General features: G+C 36.9%; 1 protein-coding gene across 11 annotated transcripts in view; it reads left to right on the top strand.

Moving 5' to 3' along the window:
* LMNTD1 (lamin tail domain containing 1) overlaps window positions 1-15,749 on the top strand; it is a 512,641-nt gene that overhangs the window by 31,733 nt on the left and 465,159 nt on the right. For all 11 annotated transcript variants that reach the window (XM_078075784.1, XM_078075778.1, XM_078075783.1 and 8 more), the window contains exon 2: window positions 2,814-2,867. The gene's annotated coding sequence lies outside the window, so the exon portion shown is untranslated. The remainder of the gene's footprint in view (window positions 1-2,813; window positions 2,868-15,749) is intronic.

The following is a 15,749-nucleotide window of genomic DNA, read 5'->3' as shown; positions in this document are numbered from 1 at the left end:
CAGTATTGTCTTTTGTGTGTGTGTCTGACTTTTTTTCTCAGCATAGCGTCTGAGATTCATCCATGCTGTTGCCTGTATCAATAGTTTATTTCTTTTTATCACTGAATAGCATTGCATTGTGTAAATATAAATAATTCGTTTGTCCATTTCACTTTTAATATGCATTTGAGTTGTTTCCAGTTTGAGCTAATTTGAATAAAGTTGTTGGTTTTCTGTTGGACATAGGTTTTCATTTGTCTTGGGTAAGTACCTAGGAGTAGAATTACTAGGTCATAGGCTAGATAAGTTTCTTTTATATGTTTAAATAATGCTGACATTTAATGTTATTAACTATTCTATGCTGAAACCGTTGACAATACTTTTATCTACAGTTTGGCTTTAAAAGCTAATTAATGACATTTATATTATCATGACAATCTTTCATGGTGGGTCAAAGAGCATGCCAGGATAATATTTTCTTCTTTTTATTTTATTTTATTTTAAAGATTTTATTTATTTATTTGACAGAGAGAAAGACAGAGAGAGAGGGAACACAAGCAGGGAGAGTGGGAGAGGGAGAAGCAGGCTTTGTGCGGACCAGAGAGCCTGATGTGGGGCTCGATCCCAGGACCCTGGGACCATGACCTGAGCCGAAGGCAGATGCTTAACGACTGAGCCACCCAGGCGCCCCTATTTTCTTCTTTTTAGGGCCATTAACATTGCACTCTTTCCTCCTTTTGCGCTTCCCCTGTCGCCTCCTTCCTTTTTGGACTGGTTGTCTCCTACTCATCCTTCAGGCTTCACCTCAGACTCTTCTCCTCCTACAAGTCCACCCTGACCTTCCCAGTATGGGTGAGATGACCCTCTAAGAACTCCTTCATTTCCTTCTATCATGATTTGTGTCACCCAGCTTTGTGAACATTGGTATATACGTCCATCTTCTCTTTTCCATTGTAAGCTCTTGGAGAACAAGAATTATTTCCTATTTTTCTTTGCATACCTGTTCTTTAAGCATGTTTGACATAGTAGTCCCTCAGCAATGTTGGTTGAATGAATAACCAAAAGTGAGATAACTTACTCAAGGTTCATGGTGAGTTAAAGGTGGAACAAGAAATTTGAAGTTTTGTTTTCAAATTCACTGTTTTCCTCCTAATTTTCTGGGTTAAGCATTTTTTTAAGATGAAACAAAATAAAACATTTTCCAAACTTATTTTAGATAAAGAGAGAAACTAGTAAATCCCTAGACATCAGATGTAAGTATCCCAGAGACAAATAGTTGGGACCAGTGGTGGTATCATTAGATTGCTGTGGAAATAGACAGCAGAACCTGTGAGTTCAGAACCTCAAGAGAACTTGTGGAGCTAAGGCAGGTAAAAGGTGAGAGTAGGACCCATGGGGATGAGGATCTCTGGGGACACTGAACCCCCTCCCCAGGGCTGCTCTTCCTAATGAGGACCGAGCATTGGCATCAGTTACAGCAATAGATAACAATACAATTTTACCCACAATCTACACTTAGGTCACTTTGCTGGATTCTTCAGTATCCATGGTAATGAGTTGATCAACTAATTCCATACCTAGATTATACTTGAGGGGAAAGAGTTGCAAAATGTACAACAGTATTTATAGACAGACATGTGTGGGCAATAATATTGTCAGTCACTGTCAAACAAAACAAACTGTATTGTTGTTTTCTCCCCCAGCCTTTGTTCTAAGTGATATTCAGCTACATTAAAAGCTGGGATGGTACAGTGTTCAGTATTCTTTAATTCCTGTTGAGATTGAAATGAAATTCTGGCTATTAAGAATTGCAGAATGGGACCAAACAAAACAAAACAACAATTAAAAAACCCAAAAATGATAAATATGACATCAAAGCTTCTGATCAATTCACACTCTATCATCTGACTTTTATTTATCATATTTTTCTAGACTGCAGAGAGGTTGACTAAGGCACATCAGTGAGAATGTTAATAATAGTAAATCCAGTATTCCTGAGTTCAACCCAGGATGTATTTATTTTTCCTAAGAGCAGCAGTAGTACCAGAGTTTGAACAGATGGCCAGCGAAGCAAGATTTTTTTTAATTCAAACTCTCTGCTATGTTTATAATAAATAATCACAAGTTTTGATTATTGGACTGTTTTTTAATCTTTTCTAGGAGTTAAAACCTCCCCCTCTAGCCTTCCATTTGTTTTCTTTTTTCCCTTCTGCTTGCCTTTTCTTTTTTCAGATTCAGCCAAGTTTCCTAAGTCATGTTGATTATAGATTGGAATCTGATTTTATGTGTAGGATATATTTATGATTATAAAACATTTTTAAAATCTGACACCCAAAGACTTTTAGCAAAATTTAATCAATCCTTTTTCAATTAGTGATACCAGACAATGTCACAACATTACTCCAAAAAAGAAAAGTTGTATGCTTTAATTTTTTACAAGAGAATTATTTTTCATTTCTCAAAATGACAAATAACTTAAAACAATAGGAAAATTGATTGGTTGCCTTCAGCATCATCACAATTAATTTGCTGATTTAAAAAATCAATTACCATAAAAGTATTGATGAAAATACCTAGCATCTTTGTAGTACTTTTCATCAAATTTTGCAGACATGAACTATGCTAATTTAAACCCTATAAATGCAGTTAGTACTATACCTATATTAATAAATACATAATATTAAAAATAAATATTACTTTCAAAAATGAGTAAGGATCCTGTTCTTTCTGAGTAGAGAGAGATAAAATTCAGCTCAGAAGCTACCCTTTTTGTTTGTACATATAGATATAACCTGATTTATTAGTCAGAGCTATTTTGTTTTCTCTTCTTTCAGGCAATCTTGGAAGGGGAATTATGAGTTAGGAAGCACAGAAGGGGCCAACCTAAGGTAAGTCCCAGCTTTGCCTGTAATCAGATTAAGTAACATCTTCATGTTTTAATTACCTCTTTAAGCATCTCCCTTGATTGTTGGTAATTTGCTCCATGCCATAAAGAGGATATATTTTATAGGGCCTGGCTTCCATGAATATCAATCATGACTTTCTTCAAATTAAGAGAGGTGTTTATGAATTGGTTTGTTTGTGCCTCATTATGTGAGATGTCTGTCTAAAGACTTTATATGGAGGGGATATAGACATTAGACCCTATATATTTCAGCTGTTTTTCTTCACATACTCTTCATTTGAGATTTTTTCTAGTATATTCTTTTTCAATAAAGAAGTAATTACATTTAGATTTATATAAAAATATTTTATCTACACATATTTCAGTATATATGTTAAAAAATAAGGACCCTTTGGGGCGCCTGGGTGGCTCAGTCAGTTAAGTGTCTGCCTTCTGCTCGGGTCATGATCCCGGAATCCCAGGATTGAGCCCCATGTTGGGCTCCTTACTCAGCAGGGGCCCTACTTCTCCCTCTCCCTCTGCCGCTCCCCCTGCTTGTTCTCTCTCTCTCTCTCTGTCAAATAAATAAATAAAATATTAAAAAAAAATAGGAACCCTTTTAATTAAAAGGGTTATGTCTCATTATAATTCTCACATCTGAAACATTAATGACATGAATTTAAGTTTTGAGAAGTTGGGAAATAGGTTGGTCTATATTATAACCAATATTAGAGGAATTGCCAGTGACAGGTATAATAATAGTCATTGATGAAGAATAGGGGTTATACCTTTGCTGAACCTGAAAATATTTTCTGTTGTGACTGTGGTATCAAATAGAATATTTAATTCACATAATCATTTGATATCTCCACTGAGAAGCCAAAGGAAATAAATGGGAAGATAATCTGGAAAGAATTGTGGGGTTATTTCAAAAATGGGTCTTACTACAATTGAAAGTCCCCTATACCTTTATCTTATCAATCCTGTTAATTCCCAAGTTTGAGTGAAACCCTATTATACATATTCAGTGCCCTATTCCTCAGTTACTATTTCTGGAGTTCACTTTCTGTGTATTACTAATCTAAATTCTGTCAAACCTTTAATGCACTTTGGTAGATTTTTAATTGATCTGTATTTGATTTCCTATCAGTTTACTGTTGTTTGTGATCGGTCTGTTACATCAAGTAGAAGATAGAGAGTCAGACACATCCAGATGAATCCCATGAGGACTACCAAAGGGCAAGAGTATAGGGTATGAAGCTGGAGGGCACATTTCAGGGATCAAATCCTAGTAGGTACCCAGACAGCGAGATCAAAGTCACAACTTCAAACTTAGGACCAGATAGAGAATGGGAATTGAACAACAAATCAGTAAAAAATTATCTGGAAAATCCCCACATATTTGGAATTTAAGCAACACATTCTAAATAATCTATGGGTGATAGAAGAAATCACAAGAAAATTTGGAAAATATTTTGAACTGAGTGAAAATGAACATACAACATAAAAACTTGTTGGATGAAGCCAGAGCAATGCTTAGAGACAAATTTATAACATTAAATGCTTATATTAGACAAGAAGAAAGGTCTCAAATCAATGATCTTAAAAAACCTGAAAAAGAAGAGCAAATTTAGCCCAAGATAAGCAGGAGGAAGGAAATAATGAAGGTAAGAGCAGAAATACTGAAAGAGTAAACAGAAAAACAATAGAGAAGAATCAGTGAAATTGAAAACTGTCTCTTATGAAAGATTAATAATACTGATAAAACTTTATCCAGACTGAACAGGAAAAAAAAAAGGGAGAAAACACATAACCAATATTACAAATGAAAAAGGGAACCTTTTCAGATCTAACAGATCCAATGAATTAGATTATGTTTTTTATACATTCAATGAGTCTATCCTTAATTTGGTTTCCATCAGCACCAGCATTTAAAGGATAATAAAAGTATATTATGAACAATTTATATGAAATTGACAAACTCCTTAAAGAGATCCAAACCACCAAAGCTCAGTGAAGAAGAAATAGAATACATGAATAGCCCAATATCTATAAAAGTTATTAAATTTGTATTCATTTAGCTGGGTCCACACTAGATCCAAAGCTACTGTGCAATAAGATGGTCAAGGCTATTTAACAAAAACTCTCCTACTGTGCTACTGATTCACCTTAAAATGTCTCTTTGAACTCATCTAACCAGTTTTCTATCCCTCTGGACTTTGAAGAAAAGCATTCCTAGTCACTGATTCCCAAATATACTTGGTTTTGTTCATGCAAGCAGGATGATAGGAATAAATTGAGTCATAGAAAACTTCACAGAGGAGATAAAATTTGATTTGGTTACTAAAAGATAAGGAGAAAAGGTTGTACAGCCATTATAGTGCTATGCTAGAACATTCTCAGTAGACTCCCGTAATGGCTTCCATCCAATGGAAAGGCCACAGAAATGGAAAGTGTATCCTAGAGTGCTTCATTTATATATCTGGAAAGCTGTTGGAAACCAAGATTAAGTAGAGACTCATTAAATGCCCAAGAAACACTATTGGGGGAGAGGTTTATTTTACTATAAGGATAATTTGGTCAGAGCAAGATTTTTTTTTTTTTTTTAAGATTTTATTTTATTTATTTGACAGAGAGAGACACAGCGAGAGAGGGAGCACAAGCAGGGGGAGTGGGAGAGGGAGAAGCAGGCTTCCCGTGGAGCAGGGAGCCCGATGTGGGACTCGATCCCAGGACCCTGGGATCATGACCTGAGCCGAAGGCAGACGCTTAACGACTGAGCCACCCAGGCGCCCCAGAGCAAGATTTTGAGGAAGATTCTTAAAAAGTTATCAGGAGATTGAAGAACAAATTCTGACATGGATAAATGACTAGCTTGGAGACCTCAAACAAAAGAAGAATAAATAAGTATTTTCTAAATAATATAGAAGGGCAAATAGTGGAATTACCTGGGATCAGTACTGGAATGGGTTTATTTAAAATTTTTATGGATGAGTCAAAACTTCAAATTTACAAATGATATGACATTTTTTTTCCAGATGGAAGGATGCCAGGTACACAGAAAATCTGAGGCAGTATCTCAGAGGCAGAGATAAAGGATAAGAATGTGTCAAATGAGCTCCTTTCTGACAAACATAAGTTATTACACATTTATGTAAAAATAATTCAAACTGTATTCATAAAATGATGAGTTTCAGTAACACTTCCAAAAAGTAATTCAGGAGTTAGTGCAGACTATTCCTATTCTCCTGTTTTTAAAAAGAATATTAAATACATAGAAAAAGAAGACAAAAAAATTTTAGTGTGTTCTTGTGAATATATTTTAACATCATTAGAAATGTTCAAGTTCCAACAAGTGTCACCAGGCACCATAAATTGCCTAGAAATGACATAGTGTTACATTATTCTTAGGATTCCATTAAATTACAGAAATAAGGAGTCATCATTTTAAGAAATCCAACAAAGAGTATCTTTGAGTAGATGGCAGTGATGAAGCACAGGTTGTAATTTGTAATTACATCTGTGAGTATAGTCACATATTTACTTCTTGATTTTAGTCAGCATGAAATAATTATGTGTTCCAGATTGGAGTGCATTCAAAGTTCTGTTTAAAAAGTTCATGCAGATTTCCCACTTTGCTCTAAGAAAAATCTGCTCCTAATATTATGTTCCCCTCTGGCATGCCATAAACGGACACCCTAGAGATCAGAATAGCTAATAAGTGGAACAACTTAAGAATAGCTTCTCACAAATCAAACTGGAACAAATGTGAGATCCACATAGCAGCAACCAGATATATGCTTCCCGAAATCATATATCACACATTTAAGCTTTAAGTATATCCAATTAACAAATTCAGGTTTGATCCTCTCTGTGGGCTTTAGTAATAAGTTTAAGAAATGAAAATGGCTTTACAGGATCAAGAAAACTAAGTAGAATATTAAACAAACAAGGAATATTTAACCCACATTTCCCTCATGGAATATGATAGCCATAATTTTTCTTTGGTTTAGGCCTCATATACCTGAATGCAGCATTTAGGTAAGCATAACAAGCCTTTCTAGCTTTGCTTTCATCTTTTTTCAGCAGCTTGTACATTTATGATTTTACATTAAAAATCATACTTGAAAATTGCTATCATGGCTGCTTCTTCAGGTAGATCCATGCTTAGGTCAGGCAGTAAAAATGTTCGTGGGATAGGGTGGGACATAAGGAGATTGAATTCATGATGACAATTACAGGTGATAAAATTCTTGTTTTCCTGCTCAGAATTCTAAGGGGATCACTATTCAGTTGCCCTACCCCTTACTCCAAATTCCTTCACCTTCATATACTAAGAGGTTTGTGTATGTATTAGGAAGTTCTTGAGGAAGGAACTTGGTCTCAGAGTGGTTTTGATCTCATAGGAAACAGAGGCTGAATTTATTAAGTATAAGAGCATGAGCGTTCTATAGGTACACACTAAAATGCCTTCTAGTTCAGTGGGTTAACTCAGGTAGTCTCTAAAGAATCTCAGATTTCGTCTTTCATGCACACCCATAAAAAATCTCTGATACTGAGTGAGTGGGCTTGTTCTGGGTGGGAGAAATAATATGTCTGTGTGAAGTAAATGGTTCATGTTTCTGACTTCACTTCATATATTATATACTCAATGATCTATGATGACATAGCTCAGCAGAGAGCATTAAACTTAGGTACTATTGGAGATGAGCATCTTTGGATAGGGGAATGTGCCCAGGGCTTGGAGTGACCACTGCATGTGAGTCCTGGCTCAGGCATGTGACCAGGAGAAGTTCTCTGAACCAATCTAAGTCCCCTCATTTGCAGATAGTGGTAATATCAACAATAGCAACATGTCTACCCCTCTGGTAGTTTTCCATCATGAAGATGGAAAATGCTGTGTTTGAAAATACTTTGTAATCTGTAAAGCACTCTTCTAATGTTCATTATCGTTATTGTTCCTTGTATTTGATAAGAAAGCTCATGCCATTGCTGTTTCCCAGGCCAGTGTTCAGCTTGCCTTGGGATGGATTCTGAATTGTTTGAAGTGGACAATAGCATTTTATCATCACTTTCTGCTTTCTATGCACATGTAGTCTAGAAGTACACAATGCAAAAATGCTTGGCAAGCATCAAGTCATTATATCAAGTGTTGGGACCAAGTTTCTCTTTAGCGTCCTACAGCACTACTGTAAGCTCAGATTCCCCTTGGATTCTCTACAGTCCTGCCTTCAATCTGTTTCAATCCTTTCATGAATATAACATATCAGAGTTACTATCTTACAAATCATCACAATTGCAAGCACCAAATATGCAGAATAACCCTTTGTCTCCATAACACATCTTTTTTTTTTTCTTTTTAAAGATGTATTTATCTGAGGGAGAGAGAGAAAAAATGTGAGTGGGGGGGCAGAAGGAGAGGGAGAGAAATCCTCAAGCAGACACTGAGCGCAGAGCCTGACTCCTGGCTTGATCCCAGGACCCTGAGATCATGACCTGAGCTGAAATTAAGAGTTGGACACTCAACCAACTGAGCCAGCCAGTTGCCCCTCCGAAGTACATAGTATATCTTTAGATATTAGCCACAGCTATTCAGGCCAAGACCTAGGTCCTGTCCTCTATGTGTTCCTTTGTTTGCTAGAGAAGCCTTCTCAATGTAAGGCATCAGAGCCCAAGGGAAGAGTGCAGATCAGTGGAGAACACAATGGAGAGATCAATGCCTTTGTCCTTTCTAGCTCCTCTGCCTAGGGTCATTACATCTCTGTCACTATGTGGTATCCTTGCACAAATAGAGTTTTAGAGAGGCAGCGTGACACATACTCATACTCTATGTTCACACTTGTGCATTTACATATATGTAGATGTGTATAAATGAATAAATTGTATATTAGTATTTATTTAATCATTAAATACATTATCTTTTCCCTCAAGGAATTTATTATCTTAAAGAAGGGAGATAAAAATATGCAATGGAGGGGTGCTTGGCTGTCTGGCTCAATCAGAAGAGTGTGCAACTCTTGATCTTGGGGTCCTGGGTTTGAGCCCCATATTGGGTGTAGAGATTACTTAAATAAATAAAACTTTAAAAAAACGCAGTCGATACAAATACTTTGATAATCTGGATGTTCCTAAATACAGATACACACATGGATTATCCAAATGTTTTGTGTTTTACTGAGTGTATAGCATGTGCCAGGACTAATTTAAGCTCTTTACACATGTTGATGCAGTTAATCCTCCCAACACTTTTATTAAGTAGGTACCATATATATACAATTTATTTATATATTTGTATACCATTTATTTATATATTTGTATCTCATAAACCATACATATACTATATATATATATATATATATATATATATATATATATATAACTGGTAGGTAGTAAAATATATTCAATTTATAAAGGAAGACAGATGCTAAGTTACACAGAGATTAAGGACTTTGTCCAAGGTCATATAACCATCAAGGGGCAAAGAGGTGAGATTCCACCTGTGCAGTTAGCTGGAGAGCCCAGGTGTTTAATTCCTCCACCAGGCTGCCTCTATGATAAATGCAGTCTCCAGTCAGCCTTTAGTGAGTAGATACTCCCAGCATGCCCCCTCCCTGGAATCTATACACATGATTAGTAGACTGTCATGAATTTTGCCAGCAGTATGGTTCTACCAGATTCTGCCCATTATTGTTGAAGGCCACTGTTGTAGGCTGAGTTTCATTGACACAGGCTCTGAGATAGAGATTTTCATGTAGGAAGTTAATTGGGGAGAACTCTCAGGAACACCTATTAGGGAGTGAGGGAAATAAGGAAGAGCCAGCATCCACTCAGAGGAGATAGGAGAAGACTTGTATCATGATGCAGCTTCAACAGAGGTCTCAGCAGACCCCTTGCAGAGTTCCAGAGCTGGAATGGCCCTTCCTGAGTTGAGGCAAGGGTTCAGGGTGTTTGTGCCCCCATATCGAGTAGTCACGGGATATGGGCTGCCATAGGAGAACAAGGCAGCTCCCTTTGAGGGCAATTCCTGGGGAAAGAGTCAGCTGGCAGTTTTCTCAGCAGCAGAGAGGATGAGAGGCTCAGCCTGCAGGGGAATCTGGGCAGCTCACCATGTACCCACTCTCAGAGTCATGGTGAAATGACAGGCACTGAAGATAGTATTTTAAGAAAGGAAGTCCCTGCTTTATCTCTTTACCTTGGAAAGGCAGATATTGTTATGGAAAATGACATTACACCCCCCCACACACACATACACAGTTGGGAGTGGTAAGCAGGAATGAAGAGAGAAGGTTCACCTACTCCCTCCCCTTCACATATCCCACTCCTTTCCATGGCTGGATTGCCAATGTTCTTACAAAAATTTGCAGGGGTGGCTCATCCAAGTAGATCAGACTGGTCAGCCTCTCAGGGAGGATATGGCTGATGGGCAATCTTTCCCTTTCCCTCTCCCTTCAAGAAAATTTCTTGCCCATTCTCTGGGAAATTAAAGTAATATATTTCTCTGAATGGAAGCTGAATCTTGATATAAAACTTATATAGCTTAGGTGAGCTTTATATTATTCCTACATGGTGATGGTGAAATGATAAAGTAATTAAAGCATATTTCTATAGGCCTCCTCTTTCTCAGCAACATAGAATTGTTGCTGCTTTTCCTCCTCCCTCTTCTCTTCTCCCCACCATCCCCTCAACCCCACTGTGTGTGTTTTGGGAGAAACATGGAGATTTGTTATGTTTATACCAATATTTATCAGGTGTTTAAAGCCTTCTATATGCTTTAAGCTACTTTATATATGTTATTGCTAAATATGCCAATAACCCTGCACAGTAGGTATTATTCATACTGTTTTACAGAATGGGAAATTGTTGCTCAAAGAGTGTATGTGAACTGCTCATGATCCACAGCCAGTAAGTGATAGAGCAAGTATCTGAAGCACTGTCCAGATCCCCAGTCCACACTGACTCTCTGTGAAAAGGGGCTTGAAGTATCTTGCATCTCATTTGGGGTGTCTTGAGATAGATGTTTACCTGAAAGGCAGGAAAATGAGTTTAGGTGTGGATAAATAGAGCTCTACTTATCCCCTACCCACAGTTCTCCTACAATCCACTTTATGTATCTTGTGTGTGATGGCAGGAGCTAATTTCTTACACATCCCCAATAACACTAAGTCTTTATTTAACTAGAAAACATTAATAACTGGTTTTTGCCTTGTTAGAAACAACCTCTAATCTTCCTGGTAGAAAGAGGAGAATTTTCTCTCACAGCTGGTATGGGCTTCCACTGCAGCAGAATAGTTAACTTTTCATTTGTTTTAAGATCTTGAATAGGAATATGTAGTGTACAATTGCATAATGTGATAGTTCAAAGTCAAAAAGGTTTGCCTTTAAATATCATTTATAGGATTTTTCCTTTATACTTAACATTGAAGCTGGTAAACTTATCTATGGACTTAAGACCCTCCATGCTGGTTTTTAATAGGGGCCATCTGAAGAGACCGCCATTGCCTACATGATAGTTTTCATGGTGAAAATGTTTGGCTTTCGTGCCTTCCAATTAAAGAAGGATCCTACTGTTTGCCATCCACTCCCAGGTCTGGAGCAGAAACAAAATAAATGTGAGGGCATCAGTCCTCATCTTGGAGCAGAAATGGATAAAAATTTGTTCTTTCCCAGCTCCCAAAAGCCTCCCAAAGGCCTTTTCCCCCATAGGTTATATTAGTTTGGTCTCTGACATGCCCAGAAGATAGCCTGTGATATTTTTTTCTTAAACGGCACCAGGCTTTAGAAAATGAAGTCAGGTTGTCAAAATAAAAACAGGTTAAGAGTGTTTGTGCAGGTTAAGGCCTTTAGTCAAGGCATTGAGTTACTGAAAGATTAGCTTTATGCTGAAATACTAAATGGCTGTAGAAGAAATCTGAGAAACACCGTTTAATATTATTAAAGACTCAAAAAAACAGGAACTGAATCATGAGAAAAGAAAGTACTGAGGAAAAGGGTCAGTGAATTGGAGGCTTACAGGCATGTTAGGATCTGTACTGGAGAGAAAAGGGGAAAATAGAAATGTATTGGTTTTTACTGCAGTCAGTGATTCTCTTTCTCACATCAGTTGTACACAGATTGTTAAATATTGCCTACAGGTAACCTCAGGGACTGAATAGCCAGTGTAGCTTTCTGAACTGTGATCATAGGAAGAGGAGTGTACTCGGGTTTTGACATTGTTTGGTAAAAGATTACAACAAAACCTTTACTGACAACATGATACATTAGCCAATACAGCACAACAGGACAAAAACAGGCACGCTCACTGAGCGGGAGGAAGCCACAGGCCGCTCCCACCACATAGGGAGGGCCTGATAAAGCACCGTGTGAAGAGTGATTTCAGCCAGCACAAACGCTGTGGGCATGGCTAACAGTTTAAGACATGAAATATGAATCCCATATAATTTGTTATTCTTATAACCTTATGAGGAAAGGTCAGTATTCTATGGACACAAAACTCCTGTACCACTGACAGTGTTGTACAGAGTTCAACCAGCAATCTCCAAGCATGCTATAAACATGTGGTGTTTTTGAAGGAGGGAAACCTCCAGAACAGAGAGAGAAGCTGACTGTCTTACCTAAGGGCTCACAACAAAATTGGTCCAGCCAGCCACTGGTCCTTAGTACTTCCTGAGCTTATGTTTTTATTTTCCTTTTTGATCCACTGCTCATGATTTTCCTTGCAGCATGAAAAAAAATGCTTTAACCCTACCCCCATCCTTTTTTCTTCTTTCAAGTTCAACTCAAGCCTCATCAACTTCTTTCTCAATCACTACAACACCCAGATCACCTCTGCCATCCCTCAGTGCTCATTGCCTATACTTTTTAGCGTACTTGAAAAATACCCTATATTGCCATAGAGTTGAATCTTAATTTTTAAGATATAGCTGTCTTTCCTTAAATAGAGGAAAGAGGAATATATTTTTACTCTAAAACTATTCTTACACTTTTTCTGTTTTTACCCAAACTTCTAACATTTTGAACTCCAAACAGGCAGCCAGCAAATACATGGTAGTACATGAATGAATGGTGTATTTATTAGGAATTGCCAAATTAGTAACAATTACCCAATAACAGTGATCTTTCACATAAAAGAAAGTCTGTGTCATAATTATGCAATATTGTCAATGCCCCCAGGCTCCTTCTAGGTTTCTGTTCCACTATCCTTAGCATGCAGAGACGTTTTTAAGGTTTCCTCATGGTTGTAAAATTTCTGCTGAAGCTCCAGCCATCACATCTCAGCTAAAGGCTTGAAGAGGGAAGGAATGAGAAAGGCCCAAAAGAGCAAACCTTCCAAAAAAGTCAGCTTCCTTTAAAGAGCTTTCTGGAGCACCTACCCGATGACTACTGAGTATATCTCATTTACCTCTAAAAATAGTTACCTCTATTTTTAGGAGAGTAATCTTTGGCTATGCATATAGTATGCTAAAGAAAATCAGATTATCTTAGTAAAGAAGAAGGATATGGAGAAGGCAATTGCCAAAGTCTGCCATAGTGGTCAAAGTTGCCTCTTGAGTGGGGTTCCGTCTCTTGATATTCCTATAAGACTAGGTGTTCTTCCCATATAATGCATCTCTGGGGGAGAAATCAATACTTGGGAATTTAGACAAAGAAATATAAGAATATTAGTCATCCTGGATGGAATTGATGAGTCAAGGATCTGGAGATGCCAAGGCAGGAGAAATGGGGTCTTCTGGGAATAAAGTGAGACCAAAAGAACTGGAGTTCTTGATGATGTTGAAAAGTAGGTATCGTGGTAAAGATGTGAAAAATTTAGAAAGATAGGCTGCTGTCATCTATGGATGGAATATGGGATTTCAGATTTCAGAGATTTAGCTGTTCCAGATAGTGAGTGGCAAGCTTCAGGGCTTGGTTTTTCAAAGTAGAGCAGAGCTGAAGGTCATTAGAGTGGAAAAGATTTATAAGTTCCCATGGTATAGAATAATACCTATTGAATGTGATGCTTTACATATTTTCTAGCTGGGCCAAGCATAGATGGATTTTCTTTTTGTCATAAAAAAAGTATTACTACATTTTGGAAAGTAGAGGGGGAGAATCTTCACATTCCCACCATCTACACAACTCATATCTGGTTTGATGTATTGCTTTCCACATGATGTACATAATTGCAACAAGAATGTAATTCTTGCACTTACTAGATACAGACCTTGATCTGTACTCTGAACATAGTTTACATATGATCATCTATTATTTTAACATTATAATTTAACATTATAATGGAAGTATTTTCAATGTTGTAACATAGCTTTTATATACTATAATTACAATTATAATTAATTTTAATTTGGGGATACTCCAGATCACAGATCAAGACTATCTTTCTAAAGACTCATTAATACAGCATTTACCATTATAAACACAGGCTCAAGATTCTAAGTGTGTATTTTGATTTTTGACAATTTTATTACATCTTTAATTCTAACTTGAACAATGAGAATTTTTCATCATGTGTCTTTGGATCCATTCTTGCCAGAGAAGACTTCAGGGGTTCTGCAAAAAAGTAAAATAAATTCTCACTCCACTAAATCACCCAGTCTTTCAGCAGACCTAAAATAAATCTTTTCCAACCCAGGAGAAAACAAGAGGGTAGAGAAATGAGAACCAATGAAATTTTGTAACTTTCTTATCTTGTATCTATGGTAAGAATATACAGAAATCTTCTTAGTACACTTCTAAAGGGAAGCCCTGGTTCTGGGGATAGCTGAAGACCCATCTAATGTAATTCTTGCACTTACTAAATACAGACCTTGATCTGTACTCTGAACAAACTTATGTTAATATCCCTAACTTCAAATGGTTGAGGAACACAGTTGGCAAAAGGGAAGAGTGATGTTTGCAACATCAAGATAAGAGAAATCAGAATACCATGGGTCTCTAACAGTAAGACAAAAGTGAGTCATGTCTCTTTTTACTCCTGGTAATTTAGTTGATGTTTGGCAATCCTCGTCTTCAGTTTCACAGAAATGAGGATCTTAATCTGTGATCTGGGGTATCTCAAAATTGTAATTTGAACATTTATTAATAACCTATTGATTAATTATAATAGCTATGCTGCAGCATGGAAAATGCTTACATTATAATGTTTAATTAAAATAAAAGAATAGATGATCATATGTAAACTATGGTTGCAATTGTAGATATCATATAGAAAGCAATAATCCAATCAAGACATTAGCTATATAGATGGTGGAAATGTGAAGATTTTTCCTATTTTCTAAAATATACTTTTATCATTTTTAACAACAAAAAGATTTCTACTTCAAATTTTTTGACATTGCTTCCTTCTGACTTAAATGCCCAGAAAACTTCCCACTAAGTTCAATTCACCTATTCTTTTGGATCACCTAACATTGCTATACAAACTCATACAGCCCTGTGGATGGAACCCCTACAAAAGTAAGTTTTCCATTGTAGGCCAAGCTCAGTGCCACTTAATAATCCCTGTACTTTTCCCTGGCCTTTTCTCCCTCTTATTTCCCGCAATGGTTGGTCCAAACACTTTCTACTTCTATAGCCTCATACGTGTGTATTTTCCAGGGTGCTGTCCTCAGGCCCTTCTCTTCTTTCTGTGTTCATTCTCCTGCTTTAACTACCATCCATTGAGTTTCTACCTCCAAATCCCATCCATTCTCTGACTCCACACATTCATATTATACTGGGTACTTGGATGTTTGTGCTCTTGGATCTCACATGGGCATCTTAGCATCAAACTCATTATATTTTATAAACTTTAGAATATTGTTATAGGTTCTATGTTTCAGTTCATTCTAATGACATCTATTCAGCCATCAATTCAGAAATCTGGAATTGATCTTTTCCTGTTCCTTTCCTT

The sequence above is a fragment of the Halichoerus grypus genome, chromosome 6 (genome assembly GCF_964656455.1).
Source record: "Halichoerus grypus chromosome 6, mHalGry1.hap1.1, whole genome shotgun sequence".
Taxonomy (NCBI): Eukaryota; Metazoa; Chordata; class Mammalia; order Carnivora; family Phocidae; genus Halichoerus; species Halichoerus grypus.
This window is presented reverse-complemented; position numbering and strand designations above follow the sequence as displayed.